The sequence below is a fragment of the Crocuta crocuta genome, unplaced genomic scaffold, assembly GCF_008692635.1.
Source record: "Crocuta crocuta isolate KB4526 unplaced genomic scaffold, BGI_CrCroc_1.0 scaffold97, whole genome shotgun sequence".
In the NCBI taxonomy this organism is placed as follows: domain Eukaryota; kingdom Metazoa; phylum Chordata; class Mammalia; order Carnivora; family Hyaenidae; genus Crocuta; species Crocuta crocuta.
In genome coordinates, this window is record NW_027531999.1 from 2,668,195 (window position 1) to 2,693,872 (window position 25,678).

General features: G+C 39.3%; 1 protein-coding gene and 1 non-coding gene across 7 annotated transcripts in view; one reads left to right on the forward strand and one right to left on the reverse strand.

Annotated features, from left to right (window-relative positions):
* The window catches only part of TSPAN8 (tetraspanin 8), a 208,448-nt gene that overhangs the window by 119,072 nt on the left and 63,698 nt on the right, over positions 1 to 25,678 (forward strand). The window lies entirely within an intron of this gene.
* LOC144240880 (U6 spliceosomal RNA) lies at positions 14,550 to 14,658 on the reverse strand. The gene has a single exon (XR_013337879.1). It is a non-coding gene; the product is annotated as a U6 spliceosomal RNA (small nuclear RNA).

Below are 25,678 nucleotides of genomic sequence, written 5' to 3' on the forward strand. Positions count from 1 at the left end.
TGAATTTTTGCCTAGCCTGAGGAGAGAAGAGAAGGGAAGGGAAGAGGAATGATAAAAGTATAGTAAGGAGGAATGATGAAAGTCATGATAAAAGCCTATGATGGTCATTATCTACTTTACTCCACAAATCCACTTCCCACACTTCATCCTGCCTGAGGCCCTGGGTGGCTATCCATATGGACTATATGAACAATTTCCTTGCCCTCCATTCTTTCATTGGGTTTGGCCAGTAGAAGACATTGGCAAGTGATCTGGAGAACAAGAGGAAAATAAGAACAGGATGTTTATTCCCTTGCCTTCCCAGCTGTGCTCCTTAACTAAAGGCCACAGCTTCTGTCAGATGGCTCTTTCTGAACTGCTCACTTTTTGGTTCCCATAGCCACTCCTTCCCCTCATTTATTGTGGCTGGGTATAAGGTGGTGATGGCTCCCTGTCCCCTCTTGCCCACATTTTTGCCAACATTTCCTTTATGAAATCATAAATTATCCACTTTGGAAGTGCATTTAATTTCTGCCAGGATCCTGGCTAATCCATTTCTACAGAGTGGAGCCTAGAGCTCTGCTTCCAGGATTAGAGTCACATGGAAGCAGCAAGCTCTAGAAGTAGGGACAGTCTCATAGAACGTCCTATGCACCAAAGCAGCTTGGTTACATCATACCATGGTAGGATGAGAAGAACCAGGAGGACAAGAAACAGACGTATAGAACCAGACAGTGTGAGTTCAAATCCTGGCTCTGACTCCTTCCAGAGAGGGACAGATGCCATTAACTCTGTGCCTCACTTTCCTCACCTGTAAAGTGGATAATATTACTACCTTTGTTCTAAGACTGCAGTCAGGGTTAAATGAAATATGCATGTAAAACATGGCAGTTCTTGGGACTTTGATATTAATCAGTAAAAATAACCATAATAATAATTATTATTAAAGACCAAGTATCAGGCAAGATGCTGGTTGCTCCATAAGATTTCTGTGTGGACGAGTGAAATCAAAGACTAATGGCTTTGTAATGAAGACTCAGACTCTGTATTTTGGCATTTGATTGCTGACAGCTGTTAAATCTCACTTCTCCCTCTTCCCTTTATGTCCACATCTGGACAAACTGATAAGAAGCCTGGGCGCTCACCATTTTGGTACCAGTAAAACCACAAGCTTCTGCTTCATGGGGACTCTCATCTTCAGCTCCAAACCCTCACTACAATTAAAAACCTACATCAGTCTCCTTTCCTTGCTTTTTCATTTCAGACTTGCTGGAAAGGTCTGCTCTCCTAGACACCTCAGTTATGTTAATAGTAAGACTTTTCCTACCTCTTTGGGGTGTGTGTGTGTGTGTGTGTGTGTGTGTGTGTGGGTGTGATAGCATCAGTATCAACATCCAAAACCAAATTTGGGTGGGGATCCATCTGTCTTTGCAAGTGACATAACAGGCCTCCCTTTGAAACACGTTGTCATTCACATGAAACGATGCTCAGCATCCCTCATCATCAGGAAAATACAAATCAAAACCACACTGAGATACCACCTCATGCCAGTCAGAGTGGCTAAAATGAACAGATCAGGAGACTATAGATGCTGGTGAGGATGTGGAGAAATGAGTACCCTCCTACACTGTTGGTGGGAATGTAAACTGGGGCAGCCCCTCTGGAAAACAGTGTGGAGGTTCCTCAAAAAATTAGCAGTAGAACTCCCCAATGACCCAGCAATAGTACTGCTAGGAATTTACCCAAGGGATATAGGAGTGCTGATGCATGGGAGCACATGCACCCCAATGTTCATAGCAGCACTCTCAACAATAGCCAAAACATGGAAAGAGCCTAAGTGTCCATCAACGGACAAAAGGATCAAGAAGACGTGGTTTATCTATACGATGGAATACTACATGGCAATGAGAAAGAATGAAATCTGGTCATGTGTAGCAACATGGATAGAACTTGAGGGTGTTATGCTGAGTGAAATAAGTCAGGCAGAGAAGGACAGACACCATATGTTTGCACATATAGGTGGATTAGGAGGAACTTAAAATAAACTATTAAAAAAAAAAAAAGAAACACGTCATTAAAACTGCTATTCCACCATCTTATTTCAGACTTTGCCACTTTGGGGCAAAGAAGAAAATCTTTTAACTGACTGAATTTATATTTCTTTCTACAGTGAATGGGCATCTCCAAAATAGAAAATAAGTTGAATCATAGAAAATTAAATTCTATTTTTTTCCAATCTTGAGTTGTAGACTGAGATTTATACCTGCTTTATCAGGTTACCTGATGATTTAGTCACCAAGCCAGGCACCATCTTGGCCAGCCTTAAAAGTCTGCTCCCAACCAGTCAAAGCAGAGGAAAGGCTGCAAAAAAAGAAAAGACTTGATAGTGCATGTGGTTTGAGAACATAGATTTTAAACTGCACTGCTTTACTTCCACTTCCTTCTCTTGACCTCCAAATTACCACTGCCTGCTCACCTCTTACATCTTTACCAGGCCCTTCCAGTTTGCATACCCAGCCACTCTTTCTTGGACACCAACAGTCTCCTTTTCTTCCTAAATGTCTTATTTCTCTCTCTCTCTCTTTTTTCTTTGTAAGTTCAAGTTATGAAAGTATTGTGATATATGCATGATCCATATGGACAGCCTATTTCTGGATATGATTAGCCCAGAAGATAGCCAAAACTCTATGGGTAGGCATAAGAATCACTAAAAGAACCTTTTATTTTAAATATTTTTTAAAAAGTTTATTTATTTATTTTGGGAGAGAGAGCGAGTGAGAGCAAGAGCGAGCAAACAGGGTAGGGGCAGAGAAAGAACAAGAGAGAGAGAGAATCCCGAGCAAGTTCCACATTGTCAATACAGAGCCCAACATGGGGCTTGATCTCATGAATGTGAGATCATGACCTGAGCTGAAATCAAGAGTTGGACCCTTAACTGACTGAGTCCCTGAGGTGCCCCATGGAATCATTGGAGGAACTTTTAAAAAAATTGCAGATGCTAGGAGCCTATCCCAGACCTGTGAAGTGAACATTTGCTGGCCAAGGACAGACAGGGATAGGAAGAGATAGGTTAGGAACCTGTATGTTTAAAGAAGTTCCCTAACTGATTCCAATGATAAATCAGGTATAGAAAATATTGGAAAGATTAATTTTGTGACACTGGAATGTTTTAGCCCCTAGAATATCATGATGCAGAGACATCTGGCCTCAAGGATATTCTGATCTCACCATTTGCTCTTTGCTGAGACATCAGCATGAGTGGCTGGTACAGAATACACAAATTGATGGGAAATATGTTAAAGAGTTAGGTCATCAATACAGAGAAATTCCAGGACGCAGAATAAACTTTGGCATAGCTGAGGGAACTTCCTTACAGTTTTCTCATGTATTAGCTAAAAAATTTTAAAAAACATCCAAACTGTCAGTCCCTTATCCAATTCATACTATGTGTTACTGGTGGGACTGATCAGCACAAAAGAAAAGTCAATGGTTGAACTTGCACATGTTAAAATTTGTCAGAGATGAAAATCTGATGACAAATCATGTCTTGATGCTCACATTGAGACATGCAAATATTGAACAGGGAAAAATTAGACTTGGCAAAAGTGATCAACACGAAATAAAACTGCCAACAGCTAAATTGGCACATGTTGAAACTTATTACTGTGTAAAAATTGATGCAGGAATCCAATTTTTTTACTAAGTTTGGGTGTGAATAGTTTGACCTGAGACAATGGGACTTGGTACAAATAATGACCATAAAAGAGCACATGCAATTGCAGGAACCATATTCAGGAAAAATTTGATATGAACAGCAAGAAAAAAACCCACATTGAACAATATTTTCATTTAAACCTTATGTGGAAAATAATTGATTCCAATGAAAAGAATTTCAGTAAATTAAAAATCAAAAGGGAAAAAGTTTAGAAATGTCTTGAGGCCTTGGAATAAAAATTTTAGCAAGGAATTAAAGTAGCTTGGGGCACCTGGGTGGCTCAGTCAGTTGAGTGTCTGACTCTTGATATGGGCTCAGGTCATGATTTCATGGTTCCTGGGATCCAGTTCCATTTCTGGCTCTGCTGACATCATGGAACCTGCTTGGGATTCTCTCTCTCTCTCTCTCTCTCTCTCTCTCTCTCTCATTCTCTCTCTCTGCCCTCCCCTACTTACGTGCATGTACACATGTGCTTTCTCTCTCAAAATAGATAAACATTTTTAAAAAAAGAATTAAAGTGGCTTAATAGAAATTATCTCTAAAAATTACTTTCTAAATGAGTGAATATTCATTCATGTAAACATAATTTTGATGTAAAGGTTTTTACTCCTAGGTACAAGACTCAAAGGATTCTCTTACCAGAAAGTCAACTGGATCTAAATCAATGGGTTAAAACAAAGGGTTCAAAACTTCTTATACCCCATTATTTATTGTGAGTGTCAAGAAAGGAGTGATTAGGAAAAGTCTGGAACATGGGATAAACCCAAGGAGGGCAAGCATTCATGGAATCCCACCATACAACCTCAGGTTTTTGGGCATCCAGACAGCAGATTAAGTATCTAGGAGAAAGAACACAGAAGACAAATCCTTTAAAATTCTTCTTACAGTTCTCTGTCCTTACCTACCTTCTTACTAGAGGAATTGAGCCATAATTCTAAGTTTTGAAGTTGACAGAAATAGCCATCTTTCAAAATGCAAATCCCACTATAATAAAAAAGATGAATAATAAGTGTTGAGAAGGCTGTGGAGAAAATAGAACACTCTGCACTGCTATGAAGATTGTAAAATGGCACAACCACTTTGGAAAACAGCCTGACAGTTCCTCAAAAAAGGTAACACACAGGTTACCATATGACCCAGCTATTTCATTTTTAGGTATATATTTAAGAAAATAAAAAACATGTTCACATAAGAACTTGTTCACAAGTGTTTATAGCAGCATTGTTCATGATAAGCAAAAATGGAAACAATCCAAGTGTCTATCACTTGAATGGATAAACACATTTGTGACATATCCATACAATGGAATATTATTGGGCAATAAAAAGAAATAAAATACTGATACATGCTACAACATGGATAAACCTTGAAAACATTATGCTAAATGAAAGAAGCCAGTCACCAAGACCACGTATTGTATGATTCCATTTAACAGTCTATTTATTTTTAATTAATTTATGAGAGAGAGAGAGAGAGTTGGGGAGGGGAAGAGAGAGAGAGGGAGATGGAATCCCAAGCAGGCTCCACACTGTCAGTGCAGAGCCTGATGTGGGGCTCAAATTCATGAACTGTAAAGATCATGACCTGAGCTGAAACCAAGGGTTGAAGGCTTAACTGACTGAGCCACCCAGTATGATTCCACTTATATTAAATGTCCAGAAAAGGCAAATTTATAGAGATAGGAAGTGGGTTAGTGGTTGCTTAGGGGTGGAAGGGACTAAGGAGGAAATGAGAAGTAAATACTAATGAGCACACATTTCTTTTGGAGATGATAAAAATGTTCTAAAGTTGACCATGGTGATGTTTGCACAACTCTGTGAACACACTAAAATATCACTGAAGTGTATATTTTAAATTGGTGAATTGTGTAGTATGTAAATTATATCTCAAGAAAGCCTGTATTAAAAATGCAAATCTTGGGGCGCCTGGGTGGCTCAGTCAGTTAAGCATCTGGCTTTGGCTCATGTTGTGATCTTGTGGTTTATGAGTTCAAGCCCCATGTTGGACTCTGTGCTGACAGCTTGGAGCATGGAGCCTGCTTTGGATTCAGTGTCTCCATCTTTCTTCCCCTCCACCATGTGCACTGTCTCTCTCTCTCTCTGTCTCAAAAATAAGGAAAGATTAAAAAATGTTTTAAATGAAAATCTCCATAAATAAAGTCACATCCTAAAGCTTTAGGATATCAATTCCTATTGCTAAGTATGTCTCCTCCTCTGTATAATGGAAATGGTATTAATATCTGGTGAAGATGTTGACAGAATTAATGAAAGAATTTACATGAGAATGCTTATATACCATATGACATGCAGGGTAAAAAGAGCTAAATGCCCAATATGATCTGTGCTTTTCCTTCCATGGTGTAGAATCATCACAGGGAAAGAATTGCTCAAGCAGAGACTATAATTTCCGTAACTCCTTGCATCATGATCTAGTTTAAAATTTTTTTAATGTTTACTTATATTTGAGAGAGAGAAACAGAGTGCAAGCAGGGGAGGAGCAGAAAGAGAGAGAGACAGAATCTGTAGGAGGCTCCAGGCTGTCAGCAAAGAGCCCAATATGGGACTTGAACCCATGAGCTGTGAGATCATGACCCAAGCTGAAGATAGACACCTAACTGACTGAGCCACCCAGGTGCCCCATACCATGATCTAGTTCTGACCAATAGTATATGAGCAGAAGTGATGTCTATGGTCAAGGTGGTCAGGCAACTATCTATTTCACCTTCTGTTTTCTCTCCCACCTGGTTGTTGATAGGAAAAGTGGAGCCATCAGATGGGAAATGCCTGGGTCCTTCAATCCCCACAATAACCAGCCATATGTAACATATTGGACTGATAGTCTCAGTGAAGAGTTGAAATATTTTAGTTGCAGTGTTTATCTTCATTAATACAAAAATTTAAGTAGGCCCTCAATACATTTTTGACAAAAATTAAGATGTTTTTGTCATTAGTTGGTACCTACAGAGTTTTAAAATGAGAGCCAGTAAGTATTGAGATGATAAAAATATGGAAATCTGAAAAGTGAAGGAAATGAATGGATGGGAGAAGCCTGTTACAGGCTCCATCCCACTCAGAATCCTATTGTTTATTGGACCATTCATTTTTCACACTTTCTCAGGGGATTGATGTGCTTCATTGAATGTGGAGCAAGTACCGTATTAAATCTGAGCAATCTGCACTATTTGCCAGCCCTAATGTCTACAGTGAGCCTATATTCTTAAGGAGGGAGGTAGACAATAAACCAAACAAAGAAGTAATCGTATGATATATTGAGTAGTGATGATTGCCATGGAAATAAGCAAACAAGGGAGTGTGGGAGCTCAGGAGAGATGTTTAGTTTTAAATAAGATGATCAAGGAATATATTATATGGAAGGTGACATCAGAGCAAAGTCTCAAATACAGTGAAGAAGCAAACCATGATACCAGACAGAGGGATTACAGTATAAAGTCCCTAAGACAGGAACATGCCAGTGTGTTCAAGGAAAAGAGAGGTCAATGTAGTTGGGGAAAGGTAGGCAAAGGAAAGAGTGACAGAAAAGAAGTCAGAGAAGTCAGGGAATGAGACCAGATTTTATGGAAGCCTGGAGACCAGACAAAGAGCACAATAGGGGGATCTGAAAAAGTTCATGACCAGAGATAAATGACCACGTTACTGACCTCAGCAGTGAATGTCAGTGCAATGAGCTAAAGACAGACCAGTTCAGTTTCACCTTAGCAGATACCAGTTCAAGAACTAGACAGCAGGTCCACAGGAGGAACTAGCAAGAATTGAGATGGTGAATGGGATTCACGATGCCCCATCCTCTCTTCCCTACCACCATGAAGTCCTATCAGTGCCCGTGTATCCCAAGATGGCATATTCTGTAGGCCAAGAGGGAGAGAGAAAGCTTGAAGTATTGAGCATTTACCAGACACCAATTATTTAATCTGGAAGAGGCTGAATTTATAAGGATAAGAAGATAAAGATGCTACATTTTCTTTGCACATCTAGTTCTATTGGATTAGCTTTATGGTGTTCCACAGGCCCCTTAAGCTGTTTGCTTTCCTTAAATCTTTGTTTTTTTTTTTCTTTCTGTTCCTCATGCTTGATAATTTCCATTGTCCTACCTTCAGGTTCGCTGATACTTTTTTCTACCTGTTCAAATTGTCTTTGAATCCCTATAGTGATTTTTTTTTCACTTCAGTTATTGTACTTTTCAGTTCCAGATTTTTTGGGGGAGGAATTCTTTTTAGACTTCCTATCAATTGATATTTCCATTTTTTTCACACATTATTTTCTTGACTTTCTCTACATCATATTTTAGTTCCTTGAGCATTTTTTAGATAGATGCTTTAAAGTCTTTGTCTAGGGGATTGCTATTATGTCTTTACAGGGAGAGTTTCTGTTGATTTATTGATTTACTTTTTCCTTTAAATGAGCCATACTTTCCTATTTTTTTGTATGCTTTGTGCTTTTTTGTTGCATAGTGGACATAATAGCACGGTTACTCTGGAAACCAGATCCTCCCTCTTCCCCAGGGTTTACTGGTTTTTATTGTCTTTGTTTTTTGTGTGTTTTTTTTTAGTTTGATTACTGTAGGGTGTCTCTATGCTGAGGACCAGCCTGACGTGCAAGCCTAAGGTCTTCTGAAGTTTCTTTCTGAGGTTTTCCCTGGGCATGCACAGTCACTTTCTAATGTTCTCCAAATATGGAATTATTTTGAATGGCCTAGTCTTCGATGTCTGGCTTCTGAAAGGGGGAAAAAGTGAAAAATGAAGGCCTGCTTCTTTAAATCCCTTAGAATTCACTTCAGCTGGCCGGGGAAAGGCTTGCAACCATTGGGGGGTGGGGTGGGCGGTGGGGAAGGTGCAACAATAATGGCTGGCCACCTCTTTGCACCTCTGTGACCAGAAGCAGCAATCAATGAACAGAGCACAGAGTTTCAATATTTAGAGGACAGCGTCCTTTTTGCCCAGACTGGCTCCAGCAAACTGTGCAGGCTGCTCCAGGATCGCTGGCAGAGCAGCCTGTCATAGGACTGAGGGTGAAGGATGGTTAGCTACTACTCTGCTGAGAACTGAACTTGACTGAAATTAACTTCAACTTACATCCAAGTCTTTGCCTGGAAATTACAAGCCTCCAACAGACTCCAGAGTTCCAAAATAGTTACAGTAAAGAGTCTGCCAGTGCAATTGTTATCACGTGGTGAGACGGATCCCTGGTGCTTCCTAATCTGCCATCTTCCCAGAGTCCTCTATTAGGGAATAGAAGCCTATGTGTTGAATGATATGTTAAATCTTAATGTGTTGCTTTATTCCAGGTTCTTGAGAGAAGCAGAACCAATAAGTTATGTGTATGAAGAGATTTATTATAAGGAATTGGCTCATGTGATTGTGGGGGCTGGTTATGTTTCAAGATCTGCAGGCTGAGCTGGTGAAGCTGGAGACCAGGAGAACCAATGGATGGTGTAGTTTCAGTCTAAAGGCTGACTGACTCAAGAGTCAGGAAAAGCCAATGGTTCAGTTCAAGTTCAAAGGCAGGAAAAAACCAAGGTACCAGGATTAAGGCCTTCAGGCAGGAAGAATCCTTTTTTTACTTGTTGGAGAGTCAGATATTTTGTTCCTTTCAGGCCTTCAACTGATTGGATGAGGCCCACACTTATTATGGAGAGCAATCTGCTTTCCTCAGTCTACCATTTTAAATGTTAATCCGATTAAATGTTAATCTCATCCTAAAACACCTTCATAGAAACAGCAAATAATATTTGACCAAATATCTGGATATCTCATGGCCCAGTCAAGTTGATGCATAAAATTAACCATCACACTTCTAATAATAGAAATTGTATCTGGAAATAACTAGATGTTATGGTCTCTTTAGGGAAGGTTGATAAAAACTTAGTGGCTACATCTTCTCAGTGTGTTCTTCAAATATCTGTTAAATATGCCGAGTATACTATAGTTCCAGCCCTGGACAAAAAGGGCAGTTTATGATTTTGGTGGTGATGATGATGATGAAGTGCAAGTCATTTAAACACTTGACAGTTATATTTATGGAGCAGGACATTTCCTTTAATGCTATTTTATAGGCAAGAGGGAAAAATCCGCAAACATATTTTGGATGACATACAAGTTTGTCAGGGTCTTGAGTTACTCCATGCTCAGAGAGCAGGAGTACTTTACATTAACATGGAACATTCACACTTTATATAAGCAGGGCTTGGGGAGGGTTCAAAATATCTGGAAAACAGACTTTGTATAAAGATGTTCATATTGGAATGATGAGTATATCACAATTTCCCCAGGGAGGAGGTTAGTAGTCAAGGCCGATTCAAAGGCAGCCCTTGACATCGTGAGAAGTCTTTAATCTGTGGAGTTTAATGTTGCAGGAATATGGGACAGTAAAATCAAGACTGAATGGCATCTTACACTCTCACCACCTTATTTAAAACTCAAGCGCTTCTTTCAATGCCAAATCTGGGAACAAAGCCTGGACTTGAGAGAGAGGAGCTGTGGATAGAAATGTTAATCACACTTGCTTTGAAGAAAGCTACTTATCTGGAGAACAACACATCTGGGAACTTGGTAGAGGGCCATTCTGGTTGGTAAATTAAGGGCCCGGTGCTTGTGACATTAGTCGTTTGGCAACTCCTCCCTCTCCCTTTTCTCCTAATCCAAGTCACAGAATCATATCTTAGAGTTGGAAGCACATTTGGATTGGTCAGTTTCTCTGTCCCTTCCAATTCAGAATCTGGGGGCTCATGAGGTCTGGCTGGACCACATGTTTCACCGGGAGAGAGCCGATTTCAAAATGCCGTGAGTGCACATCTTCAGGGATGTTTTTTTTTTCCCTTTTCTTTTTAAAAAAATTTTTAATGTTTATTCATTTTTGAGAGATGGAGAGAGACAGAGCATGAGTGGAGGAGGGGCAGAGAGAGAGGGAGACACAGAATCTGAAGCAGGCTCCAGCTTGGACATTAGCCTGGACGCCTAGCTGACTGAGCCACCCAGGCGCCCCAGGGATGTTTCTAATTGAAGTTTAGAGGAGAGCAGGTCTTCTTTCCTCAGTCACACATATGCCATTGGTGGAAGTGTTTCATTGGCACTTTTACAAGTGTCATTTACAAATGCAGATGATTTACTCATTTCATTTACTTCATTCAACAAAGATTTATTGGTAATTAGGCACTGCAGTAAGCATTGGAGATAAAGGTGATCAAAAACAGGGAACAACCAAGTCTTAATAGAGCTTATAGTTTAGTGATCTTATTGGTGATTTTTGTAATAGTTTAATTATTATTTAGATCTTTTATATTAATGTAATTTATCAACCAAAAAGAAACATTAAAAGAAATAAGATTTAAAATTCCTCCTCTGTTATCACCTTTTGGCTTCTTCTTTTTTTTTTTTTTCACGTTTATTTATTTTTTTTTGAGAGAGAAAGAGAGCACAAGTATGTATGAGCAGGCAAGGGGCAAAGGGAGAGAGAGAGAGAGAATCCCCGATTTAGGGATCAATCCCACCAGCCGTGAGATCATGACCTGCCCCCAAATCAAAAGTCTGACACTTAACCAACTGAGCCACCCAGGTCCCCCTTGGCTTCTTCTCTTTTAACAAGTTCCTTTGATATCATTGTCCTATGCCTGTATTTTTACCTTAGTTTTAATGTTGGTATTTATTTTGCATTAACTTTTCATGTATGAATGCTCTTAGCAGACTCTTCTCCATGAATGCTACCTCACAAGCATTTTTCTTATCAGTATCTGCAAAATTATCATTTCTGCAAATGCAGATAGCTTGACGTATAATGTGTTTAATTATTCTTTCTTGGTGGGCAGATAGTTGTATATAATTCATTAATATATGACATTGTAGTAGTTTCTTTTTTCTTCTCTTGAACTTTACCTTAGAAACTAAAGAGTTGAAATGCTATATATTGGAGTGATGAGATGCTTTACTTCTGTCTTGAGCAAGATGAAAAATAGATGACGTAATTTTGGGCCACTCAGTTTATCTTAGAATTCCAGATGACTAGAAGAACCAGTGGGAAGCTCAAAAACAAGCCAAACATTTTGTCACCAGATGCATGATACAAAAATGTCTTTCTCCTCTTTTTATTAAAAAGAAAAAAGAAAATAGAGGGCAATATATCCATGTATACACATTCACAAGATTGCATGCATATAAAAAAAGAAACATTGCAACCATCGACAAGGTTTTAAAATGTATTTTTCTAGGCTTATGTTACACTTAAGTTATCACATTTTTATGTTAGCCTACTGACTTCTGAAGTGTGGGATCATCATCAAAATGACCATAATCTCTTGTCATATAGAAAGAATTATTTTTGCCCATTTTTGTGATAGATCCATCATTGGTAAGATTCCTTCCCTTGTCCACCACAGACTGATTCCTTCTTGTAAAAATGAGCATGGGTTTACTGGAAGTAATGCCTGTACCATCTTACCTTTCCTGGTTTGATTCTCTAAAGGGTTATGGGTGGGGAGGAGGGGCTGATATTCTTAGTGGGAATCCTCATACGGCTATCATGGGAATGTCTCTAATGAAAGACAAGTGAGATCTAATGAAGAGCAGGATACAGTAGAGCAGTTAAGTCAAGTCTTGCATGCTTCTTCTGGATTTCAATTATTCTGGGCAGTCTAGTAGATTCTGAATTACCAGCAGCTGCTCGCTAGCTCACTTTCTTGTCTGCCACAGCTGCCACCAGCTGTTCTCTCTTTCTTACCCCATATCCAGATGCAAACAGCTGTTCTCTCTTTCTTTACATTTGTCAACAGTGGCTCATTTTGCCCCAAACACATGGACACTTGCAGCAATAGGAGTTGTGTTTTTCAGTTGTGGTAAAATACTGGACAGCTTTAGGAAGGTTCAATGGAGGAAGGAGAAGAAGGAATGAGAGGTGGCTAGATGTAGAAGGAGACTGTGTTGGCCGACTGGAAAGTGGATTGGATACTTCTAGTTGTTTTGGGGGCTGAGTAAAACAATGACAGAAGATATTCATACTTCTTCCTTATCATGACATTCACTTTAGAAAGCAGAGAATCATCACCAATAAAGATAATCCCAAGAAACTGAGCATCTATGAAGAAATTATGATGGTGCTTTAAGCGCTTGGTCTTCATTCACTTATTTAAGAAGTATTTATGGACACTTACGGCAAGCACTGTTCTAGGCACACAGTAGATGTTAAATAAATGAGTATGCATTTATGAGCACACACACATATTTATCGGTCTAGTCTCAATGATATCAAAACACAACATTAAAAAAATTGTTTTTTTTTCTGTTGAATTGAGCCTCTGTTCTAACACCAACACCCCATGCTTGGGATTTGGGACTTTGGGATTATCTCCTTGGCTAAGATATATTCTTGGTTCTCACATCTCTCCCTTTTTGCTGAGTCTAGAGGGAGGAAAGTAGAGATGGAGAGGAAGGGAATTCATAACTATTGAGCATTTAATATGTCCCCAGAACTGTGCATTCTTCTTTATATAGGCTATCTCATTTCATCTTCATCAGAAACTTAGGAAATTGGCATTACTATTCCCACATAGCTGATGGGGAAACTGAATGAAGTTGGAAGTGTGGAGCTACTAAGGCCACAGAGCCAGAGAATGACAGCCAGGATTGGACAAACCCTTCCACTCCAGAGCATAAACCCTTTTCCCTATAGCCTGCTTCCTTACATGCTTTTTCTTTCTGCTATTCAGAGAATATTAATGTGAGTATTAGGGGATACTAAGAGTGATCATTGGGTTTAATGTGCTGATTGTAGAAGTAGAGGTCTAATTGGTCCAAAGACTCCATCTTCAACTGGAAATTGGGCCAAATTTCACTCCCCATTGTAAGCTGCAGAGCACTGCCATAAAGGCTGAAATTATGAGATACTGAGGAACCATAGATAAAGTTGTTGTCACAGAAATTATCTCTACATCCCAAGATGCTTTCTGTTAACAGTGGGTCTTGAAAGAGTAGTTGACCAAAGTAGGGGAGACCTTGATAGTCTCAATTTACACACTAAGTCCACCCATTAGTATCCAAAGAACATTAGTGATTATCCTTTGGGATATTGAGTGGGAAGAAACTGGCTGAGGCTCTAAGGAAACTTCCTATGGTTTGAGGAGCCATTAGGAAAAGCCCCTTATTCTTGTAAAAATTTCCCGAACCTTGGGGCTGGGTTTCTGCAGCTGGCCAAGAGTCAGCCTCAGCTAGGATCCTGCCAAATTGGGCATCAACAGTTCATTTGGCTTGGAAAAAAAAGAAAGGAGAAACAACTGATGTTTGTATACTCGAAATTATGAGCTGTTTCTCTAACAAAGAGACCAAACACTTTCTGCTTGTTTTACAGTAAACATACACATCGAACAATCTGGTTGGTTAGCAGCTGGCTGTGCATATGTAGGACATATGTGAACACATATGGATGCATAAATTCACATATGTTCACTTAAAAGGACTCTGTCAAGTCATTTTATGAGTTTTTTTGTTCTCTAGGCTACATTGTTTATAAAATCTTCTTAGAAGCTTAAAAATACAATTTCTTTCCCTACTGATTTTTGTTCTTTTTTTTTTTTAAAGCAAGTATTTTGAATGACACTCAAATAAATGGGCTGGTTCTATTTAATACCAACTCCTACTTAAACATATACAGCAGTACGACGTCCAATCAGAAGCAAAGCACTCAATTCCTTATGCAGAGAAATATGAAAAGAGTGAGACAATTCCTTATGAGGAGAAAAAGAACCATCATCTTTTCTTAAAGCTGACATTCCAGAATTGAATAGTACTCACAAGGCTATTTTCTGGCATCCCAGTGCTTTTATGTATGTATGCATGCATGTATGAATGTATTTTTAAGATAGGAAATGCTTTACAAATTTGCATGTCATCCTTACACAGAGGCCGGGCTAATCTTCTCTGTATTGTTCTAATTTTAGTATATATAGTCTGCTGAAGCAAGCATCCAAGTGTTTTTAGGGTTAGCTATCAAATATAGATAATGGTGACCATGATAAAACCTATTTTTCTATTTTTTGTAATATTTTAGCAATATTTTTATAGCTTATTTACTAAGCAAACCCCCCTGTAAAATGCCCTTGCTTTGGGCAAGAGCTGTGAAGAATCAAATCAGAATGTCTAAAAGTCCTGGAAGGAGCTCAAAATCACAACTAGTTGGGAAAACAAAAAGTTAAATAATGATGTTATCTCACTTTATATCTGTCAGGCTGGCAAAAGTAAAAAGGCAACAAGGCACATGGCTAGTGGAGATGGGAGGAAAAGGGCACTTTTCATATATTGCTGGTGGAAATGGGGATTTTAAAGAGCTTTTTATTTTATTTTTTTTTTTAATATTTTACTTATTTCTAGGAGAGAGAGAGAGACAGCGTGAGCAGGGGAGGGTCAGAGAGAGAGGGAGTCCCAGACTGAAACAGGCTCCAGGCTCTGAGCTGGCAGTCAGCACAGAGCCCGACGTGGGGCTCGAACCCACGAACCGCGAGATCATGACCTAAGCGAAAGTCGGACGCTTAACCGACTAAGCCACCCAGGCGCCCCTTAAAGAGCTTTTTAAATGTAAACCTACCAACAATTCTTAAAAACTGAAAGTGTATACTTACCCTTCAATCCAGCATTCCCTCTTGGGAACCTAACTCCTAGAGACAGGAACACTACTATACAGGATATAAACACAGGATTTCCACAGCAGCGTGATTTATTGTGGCAAAACAACAATAAAAAATTTGAAATCAAGTAAGTACCCTTTACCAAAGGCCTGTCGTTGAATACGTTAATGTATGTCTATATCATGGACTATTATGCAACCTCCCAAAAAAGGTGAATTGGAGCAATACTAGTTGCTTAGAAGGATTACCATCAGATACTGTGGAGGGAGAGAAGCAAGATGTGTAAAAGAATATGAGAGCCCATTTTCTTTTTTTTTTTTTTAATAGTTTATTGTCAAATTAGTTTCCACATAACACTCAGTGCTCATCCCCACAAGTGTCCTCCTCCATGCCCATCCCCCCTCCCCCCCACATCCATCAGTCCTCAGTTTTTGTCAGCATTCAAGAGTCTCTCATGGTTTGCTTCTCTCCCTTTCCCCCACCATTTCCGCCCTTCTTCTCCCCCTTGTTCCTCCGTCAAGTTCCTCCTAATCCTCCTATACGTGCAAACATATGATATTTGTCCTTCTCTGCCTGACTTATTTCGATGAGAGCCCATTTTCTAAATCCTTGATCTAAAACACTTTTATATGTATACATTTATCTCTTGTCTGTACATTCGTTTGTATAAGGTCGTATGGTGATGGAAACAAGCATGGACGGATACATACCAAGTTGTTAAGATGTGTTGTCTGGAAGGGGTTAGGAGGAATTACAGGGGTGGTGCATGAGGAAAATAAACAAGAAAGGAAAAGCCTAACATGAGAAACATCTGGGGTGGTCACATTTATGCAAATTATAGGTGTATATGCCTACAAAGGAATGTTTGAAATAATGAGAAGTCGTTAAAATAAAACATTCTCATCTTCTAGTTTTCAGGATTTCCAACGATTGAGATAAATGAGGACGTGAAAGTTCTGGGAGCAGTCAGATGCTCATGAAAAACCATTGAACTTTGAGGGTTGGCTGAAGACCTTTTTCATGAGTCCAAAGTTTCCTGTTTAAGATTTCGAAGAGCAGGTTACATTTCAATCATTTCAGGGTACTGGTGCCACCAAGTGGTGTCTGGAGCAATTGTTGGTGGCAGTTTATTACCCTGCCAGTGAAGGAAATTCTTGGCTTCCCTTAGCAAGTGGTCTGTGGAAGGCTCCGCTTCTCCTTGGAATGAAGCGCACACCTGTGAGCCTGGCACTGATGGAACAGGAAGGGTGAGAATAGATTGGGAGCAAACAGCTTTTGCCCTAGAATCGGAGCTCCTTGGTTTTTCCTACAATCAGGTGCTCTGCTATGCCTGGGTTGACGTGTCAAGTCCTTTGAGATGTGTGTAATATTTTTTAACTACTTGGACTCGTAGCATAACCTATCTGATTTCTTTAACTGCCAATCTTTCCTATACATTTTCTCTTTTTGTTGACACCGTTCTAGCCAAGCCCCTTGTTTCTTTCCTAGTGTCGGTGCCATAAAAACGTTTCCACGGGTTTCCCTATGCTCAATCTCTTTCTGATCTGTTTGGGCCAAACCTCACTTCTGTGCTCAACTTCCTGAACTGATGGGCATTTAACAAACACTATTCAAAAGCCTTCAATCGTTTCTCGCTGCCCAGATCAAATTCTGACATCAGAGAAGAGATTTTGAATAGGGTGACACTATATCTCAGTTTGCCTGGGAAGGTCCCAGGTTACTTCTGCTGCCCCAATGTAATTATTACGACTTTATTCACTCACAAGTGCTGTGGTTTGGATAATACATTGTATGAACATTCTAGCTCTTAACCATCCGGTTCTCCTGCCTGTAGTACATACAATAAGTAAGCCAACAGAAGAATGTCTAAAGTTTGTGGCAGATGGAGGAATCAGATCTGGGAAGAGAGTGTATCTTTTTACTTTAAACGTTAAAAAGCTAAATATAACTTATTTGGTATTTACTACCTTTCTTAAAATTTATTTTCTTTGTCATTTAAACGATAATTAGCATTTTTTTAGTTGAACTCTAGTACGAAAATCGGCCTTTGTAGTTTTCACATAGCTCTTTTGGTTTTTCACAGATGAGAAAAATCCCATTTGCAGCCTGGTGAATGTCACATTCGTAATTTGTTAGCTAATGTGAAGAGTATTCAGCTAAGTGATAACACAGAAATTCTAAAAATTTTGAGGAGGTAGAAACACCTATTCTGTAAACTCCTTCAGCACAAGAGGTCATGGCTTAGTTATCCAGCAGTTAGCAGAGTCCTTGCACATTAATGCTCTTGAGAAGACTTTTGAGCAACCTCTGCCGGTTTGTGAAACTGAAATGTGGCCACTGCATTCTGGGTTAGGTAGCTTCTATTTCTGCTTGCTGCATCTTGGTTGTATTAACAGGTTGACATTATGCTATTAAGGAAATGCTTTGCTCTTAGATCACTATTCCTGGGAATGTATTGAGTTTTTTTGGTTTTTTTTTTTTTTTTTTTTGGTTTTGTTTTTGCAGTGGAACAGATTTTGAGCTCAGCCACCAATTTCCTCTTACCCAGTCCTTTTCATAACCAGTTAAATACAATTTCAAGACAATGATAGTTTGTGTTCTTGAAAGGAATTTTCTGTGAGAACTAGACCTATAAAGGCTTGGAGGTGTGGCCTGAGTAAGTGGTGCACTTACCAAATGACTAAGTCATTTAATGCCTGCACACCTCTCGTGCAGATCTTTTTCCTTTCTTATGGTCTAGATTTGAGCCACTCTAAAGTCCAAGAAGTTGGAGGTCAATTTAAGCTATTCTTTAACTAGCTGAGAGTCATTCATTCATCATCATCCATTTATCTCCCTTGTGCCCTGCCAGCTTCCGGATATACAGTGGAGAACCGGCATGATATTTAGGAGGGGAATTTTCCAGCAAACACACACACACACCCAAGTCCTCAAATGCTTACGTATGCACAGGCACATGGACACACAGGGAAGCTTTAGCTTGTCATGTTAATGGACAATGAGAAACCTCAATCTTCATCCTCTTTTCCAATGTAGCATATTTTTTGATACTTTTTGCTGATTACATTAGCATCACCAGGAGCAGAATCAGGCTTTAGAAATGATGATGCATCTTGGGGCGCCTGGGTGGCTTAGTCGGTTAAGCGTCCGACTTTCGCTTAGGGCATTATCTCGCGGTTCGTGGGTTCGAGCCCCGCGTCGGGCTCTGTGCTGACTGCCAGCTCAGAGCCTGGAGCCTGTTTCAGTCTGTGACTCCCTCTCTCTCTGACCCTCCCCTGCTCGCGCTGTCTCTCTCTCTCCTAGAAATAAAAAAAAAAAAGAAAAAGAAATGATGATGCATCTAAAGATATTTGGCGTTCTGTCATCTACTGGCTTTCTTTTGTGAACTTCTTTTTTTCTGAGTTTGTGTTTAATGGATCTGCATAATTTAGATACAAGGGCAAGACGTTTATGCCTCATGTTTATAAAGATGCCCCAGATTGTGAGTTCTTCCAGGTCAGGGATTGCATAGTATTTAATATACAGACTTTGCATCTTTGACTGCTTGTATTGGAAATCCCAGCTCTGTCACTGAGTAGCTTTCTGACCTTCGACCAATGACGTAACCTCTCTGTGCCTCAGATTACTGTCTGCATAATCTATGTCCTGGGTTTTGCTGTTTTCTTTTTTTAAACAGCCTTATTGAAAAATAATTCATATATCATAAAATTCACCCATTTAATGTGTACAAGTCAGTGTTTTCCAACATATTTACAGTTGGTGAAACCATTCCCACAATTTAGTTTTAGAACATCTTTATCGTCCCCCAAAAGAAACCCTATACCCATAAACAATCACTCCCCATTCCAGCCTACCAGTTTTTATGAGGATTAAATGAATTACTATATGAAGAGTACTGAGATATTGTCTGGCACCAAGTAAATGTTATGTAAATAATGGCCATTATTATCCTTCATGTCATTAGTAACAGTTTCATTACTACTCTCTTTGTGCCTTCAGTCAGCACAGTGCCTGATACTTACTAGTTCCTGGCTAAATAAATAAAACAGTGAAAGATAGTGGAAGGCACCATTATTTCTTAAGCATTCTAAGTAATGATGAGAGAAATGCCCTTTATTATGTATTGTAAAGACACAGAATCGGTGTTAGAGTACAATACTTTCGTGAAGAATGATCTTTTTAAATGGGCTTTTTTTTCCCATAATAGCTTGACAGGATAGCTTTGATAATTAAAGAAAATTAGTCCTAAATTCTGAATGCTGATAAGAAAATTAGTCCAAAATCCTGAATGCTAATAAGTAGACTTATGACCCAAGGAAGGGCACAGACGCTGAGCCTCTGTATAGTTACGTGTAGAATGACATTGGATTCATTCAATGGTTTCTAAATTTACTCCTCTTTCTAACGTCTTGTGACAGTGTTTGCCAGTGGGTGTCATGAGGATTTGTGTATCATTTATATATTGTAACCTACACACAAAACCACATGATACTCATTTTATGATCTTATTTGTTACAGTTGCATAGTGTCTTGTGTTCCCAAAGACATGGATCGTCTCCATCCTTATGTCCCCCAGTGGCTTCCTTCCGCCTATAGGATAAAGTCCAAGCTTCTCGACAGAGTGTACAGGCCCCTCACCGGTCTCTTTTTGCTTGCGAAATATCCACCCTCAGTTCTTCTGGGAGCCATACAACTGATGTTAGTTTCCAGATCGAATCAGATCCCAGTGCCTGTAGGCTTTATAGTACTGCTGTTCAAGAACCTTTCTGCTCTCCTGGCCAAGACAGGCCAATTTTCTCCTGGAGATTTTCAATGAAAAGAAGGAAAGATTGAAAGTAGTTGGAAGTGGTTTGTTTCAAGCTGTTGCTGACATGTATTATAGATTAGGGCACTTCAGGAAGGTTGTCCTCTGCAACTATTACCTGGATCCCTTCAGCTGCCTTGGATTCTTTCAAAGACATGTTTATTTAATGTTTCCTTTGCTTCTGTAAATTGTTGTAATTAATTGTCCTCTCTTTTTTTCTATTTTCTTTGGCATAAGTTGGCAAAATTCTGTTTCTCCTGACTGAGAAGAACTGCTGACCAAACAGAACTAGCATGAAATTCTTTTATGATCTGACCAGTCTAGTTTGCCAGACCCCATCTTCTAACTTAGGTTCCTAAAACAGAACATACTTTCTTATGACTTCCTGTCAGAAAAATCTTTCTTGTCTGCCTAATCAATTCCTCTTCCTTCTATGGTGGGCTTAGGCCCTCTGTGGTAAGGCCTTCCCTGGCCTCTTTCCATGCTGTTAGTATCTCTGCCCTCTGTGATCCTAGTGCATCCTGTATGCACCCAGCAATATTAAGAGCCAACTGTTATTTTTTCTTAGTTTTGGAGAACATTGAGGGGAGCAAAATACACTACCCCAAAATATAACACTTTGGCATATTGATTATTTTGAATTAAAGTTATTTAAGAAACAGCCAGTGCAGGGAAGATGCTCTGACCTCCTACATTTCCCTGGAAGTAGGAAATCAATCTCCTGCATGAAGGTAGCCTTCCTATACCAAGAGGGTAGAGGGCATCCTTATCACCAGAGACAGGGAATTCAGGGCTGAGAAGGATGTATACCCAAACTTTGTTATTTCTTCGTTAATTTGCTACCCCACGCCAAAATTCCTTTATTTTGTCAAATCTTCAGGTGTAATTGTTTCTTTTTCCAAAAGATATAAAAGCTGCCTGCTTGGTCACTTCTTGGAGTCACCTATCTTTGGGGCTTCAGTGCATACAATATTGAATTTATTTTTCTCCTATTAATCCGTATTGTGACAATTTAGTTGTTAGAGCAAATGAAGAACCAAGAAGGGTAGAAGGAGAAAGCTTTCTTCCCCTACATCATAGGATCAGGGTAATTTTCTTCATCTGCCTGCCCCTTTACCTTGACCACGGCCCAAATTAGAATGACAACTGCGTGCTGTAGGTTTGGTTGTTGAAGTGTCTCTTAGATTTGCTCTGTTATTTTCTGCCCCAGAGAAACAGCCTCTAACTTGCTGACCTTGCTCATTCCTTGCTTCCTATGGCTCTTTCTAGTCTTTTCTCTACTGGGTTTGACTAACTCAATTTACTCACTTGTTTAAAATACCTGTACTACCTCTCCTTTACTTTCCTGATGAAGTCCCTTGCACATAAATGGATAGTCACAATCTGGTTTCTGTTGGAACTTTAAGGAAAGATTCTATAGCATATTTTTCAATGTTAGGATGTCGTGGATTTCAAGTTACCATTTGATTTAATGCAATTTTTTTCAAGGAGAAATGATAAACCACAAAGCAGGCTTTTTCAGCTTTTGAAAACAAGTATGCTAAAATGTATTCTGAGACAGTGGTAGCTATTATATGGGTAGAATTTCCCCAAATTAAATTCTTTCAGGTCAGCTGAAGGCACGTTTTAGTTGTTGTGAGCAAATGCTTAACCAGAGATCTCCAGAGATGACTCTTCCCCTCCCCACTCAGATAGTTTCATTGTTATTTGCAGGAAATAAAACAAGGCAGATCTTCCTTATTCTGTGGAAAACATTTAATCGGTTTACCTCATTGTGTTAGTGTGAGAAAATAAGAACCATTTTCCTGATAGAAAGATATAACCAGCTCTTTTATATTTTGATGTATTTATACCAAAATCTAGGAAATTGCCTCCAGCTGGGGGAGAAGGTGATGTTGGACAGAGTCCTTTACATGGGAAAGGAAGGAGCAGGGCACTGGCAAGTGGCCATGCAGGTCACTAGAAAGTGAGCAGCTGTAAACGAGGGTGGGACGCTGTTGTCCTGCTGCTACCACAGGACAGATGAGGATGCAGGGGTCCTTTATTAGCAGAACCTTAGTGGGTAGCTCTTGCCGTCCCCAGAGCCTACACCCAAAGAAGTCCAAGTCCAGAGGCTTTTATTGTTAGGAGATCAGTACCCATCTTGACCCCGGAACATTCATTTTCATATTTTACTTTTTATTCATCTCTAGCAAAAAGAGATATTTTAAGTCTTGAATACTAATTTGAGTTAAACATATTATAAGTTTCCTCACCTAGAAAGAAAGAAAGAAAGAAAGAAAGAAAGAAAGAAAGAAAGAAAGAAAGAAGAAAGAAAGAAAGAAAGAAAGAAAGAAAGAAAGAAAGAAAGAAAGAAGCAAAGAAAGAAAAAGAAAGAAAACAATAAACAAAGTGACAGTTTCTTTAAAGACTTACTCTCCTGCTGTTAGTTGGCATAGGCTGGCATTCATACTGCCAGCACTGTGACTCTGTCCTAGTAAGTGAAGGTTTGGATTTTTGAAAACTAAGTTTCTTCTTGGCCCATAGCTACCTCCAGCCTTTAAGTAAGATGGTAGATCCTTCATACAAAGTACAAGCGTAGCTTCCAAGTGCAGGGATTCCTTTACTGGGCTTCATCACAAAGGACATAGCAAGGATGGTGCAGCTTCCATGCAGAATGTAAGGTGAGAGGGGAGGGGTGAGAGGTCTCCTATAGAACTAACCAAAGGCACACACCTAAACAGGACCACAACAAAGAAAAAAAATCCAGCAGACTAAATTGCTTTCCTCTCCTTTTAGGTTTTTAGGAGAAAGAGGCAAATGGCCATAGCATAACTTTAGAGGAGAGATTTATTTAAATTAAAAAAAAAACAGGCAAATAACTTGGAGAGTACAGCTTGTATGTGTCTCCCCTCACCTCGAAGAGTGGTAACCAAAAATAGAACAGTGCCTGGCACAGTATAGTACTCAATTATAATTCTTAAGTAAATAAATCTTGCTCTCTTTATCCATTTGCTGACTCCCCTACACCTTCTCAATCTTTTAGCTTCACTATTTTTTCTAATGTCCTGGATGTTAATGTGAATCATAATGGCTAATACTTAGAAACTCTAGTAGGGATACTACTGTTACTAAGCTTTGTGTACATGCACATATGTGTGTATATGTGTGTTTATACATGTATATTTCCATACAACAGCCCTAAGAGCTTAACAATTAGGTACTATTTCTATTCTGATTTTACAGACAGAGGAATGAGGTATATAAAGGGTTAAAAAAACTTGGAAGGTCATATAGCTAGTAGATGACAGGATTCAAATCTAGGCATAGTCATTGTTGGGTCCTCAGTTACAAAAAAAAAAAAATCCCTAAATATACCCTCTAGGTTAGTTTAGTGAAAGTAAGAAAGTGAATCCAGGTCTCTTGTGATTGAGGAAAGAGGATTGCTGTGTAACCTCAGTTTACCAGAAAGCCAATTACATGAGCTCCATTCTGACTTTTCAAGGCTTTCAAGTAGAGATCAGTATAATATGTCTCTTATAGCAATGATGAAGCCTGTTCTGTTTTGTATGCTGTCCTGAGCCCTCTTATAGACAGTATGTCTGGAATGATCACAACAAACCCATGGATAGAATTCCTATTCATGTTTGACAGGTGAGGACCCTAAGGCTTGGGGAGTGGAGATCACTTGTCTGAGGTAACACCGTTGTTAGAGAGGTGAGCTGGAACTCAAATTTGGGCCCATCTGACTCTAGTGTTTATTTTACCCCAAGTATTATTCCCTAATTTTTAGGTATTTCCAGTTGATCTGCGTTTCCAACATAGTTAGTGGCAATATGGTAACTGAGGTGTATTTTAATGAGCTGAATGTTCCACAGAGAATTTCTTGAGCTTTGTTCTTACCACCAAATATTAGTGAAGCAAATGGTATAAATTCTTGCCAAACTCAAATTGGGATTATTTCTGTAACATATTTTTCTTACACATGGTTGATTAACCATTAAAACCATTATGTTAGTATTGAATACCAATGTATTCTGGTTACAAATGTGGGGGAAAAAAGCAAAAGAAACTGCAAGGCTGTGAGCTCACTATATCATTATACTGCAGATTTCATTATGGGTTATTTTGAATGAAAATGCATATGTCCAAAAGTATCCATACACTTTGGCTTTTTTATTAGAGTTCAGTTGACCTTTTAGCTTAATGTTAGCTATTATTAACACAGGAAGAAAGTCTCAGTCATAATTCTGTGTTTGTGAGCATCACGAAGGTGAAGGTTTTGATTGCCAAGCACTTTGAACTGAGGAAGAGCCCAATAAACACTAGGGAATGAATGACAAGGATCTACTTAGCCTGAACTATGAAACTGGCAAAGTTTGAGTGCTTCCTTCTTGTTGACCTTCTTTCTCTTTCTCGAAAGTCTGATCACCCCTAGACCCTACCTGCTGTTGCTGTTTACTCCAAGCCTTGAGTAAAATAACCTGATCAACACTAACATTGGTGACTTGTGTTATATTTTTTTCGTAAGTATTTCCAATTTCCAAAGGAAGATAAAGATAAGACTGAGTGTGCTTAGTAGAATTTTGCTAGCCACAATGAGCAGGAGGCCTCCAAGCCCTGTCAGACCAGTTTGGGAGCAGGTGACTATTGATATATTAGATGAGTTCTTTAAGATGAGAGAACACTGCACTACATTTGCAGGTGTTAGCGTGGCCTTGCCTTTACTGTGCCTGGATTCTTGCCTTTATCTTTCTTCTAGTCTCATAGAGTTTCTGTGCAAAGGACACAGGATCAGAGATCAGAGTACCTGCCACCTGAATTAGGACTTGCCTCACTCCACTGCTTGTCTTTCTGTCAGTGCCACATATGAGATTTTTTCTCTCTCACTGTATTTACTTGGTGCAGTGTCTCTGACCCATGGACACCATCACCATACATTGTGGGGGGTTATTGGTGCTGAAGACAATTAATAGCAGCAAAATATAACCCAAATAGACATCTCAACAGAGTGCAAATGAAAAACCTGTCCGATTTCCTAACATTCATTTGGAAATTGGCAAACTGAAGGTGTTGGACCAACTTCCAGCCAACACCGGCTTTTGTACACTCAAGAGCTAAGAATGATTTTTACATTTTTAAATAATTGAAATAAAAATCAAAAGAAGAATATTTTGCGATATATAACAATTATACAAAATTCATGTATCGGCAGCCATAAATAAAGTTTCACTGGAATACAGTCATACTCATTCACTTACATAATGTCTATGCCTACGTTTGTATAGTCCTGGCAGAGTTGAATTGCTTCGACAAAGACCTGCAAATCCTGAAGTATTTATTATCTGGCATTTTACAGGAGAAGTTAGCTGAATCCTGATTTAGTCACTCATCTGGCATCAACTAAGAGGGCTGCCTGGAAACCATTGTGAAGCAGACCCATGCCACTTTACCTTCGTAGCCATTTGTTTTCCCAGGAAGTTTTGCCAGCTTGATTAATTGCCTCAGTGGATATTAATACTGAACAATCAGGCTCATATTTGCCTGTGCCATGGAACTGTCTCGGTTGCGTGGCAATG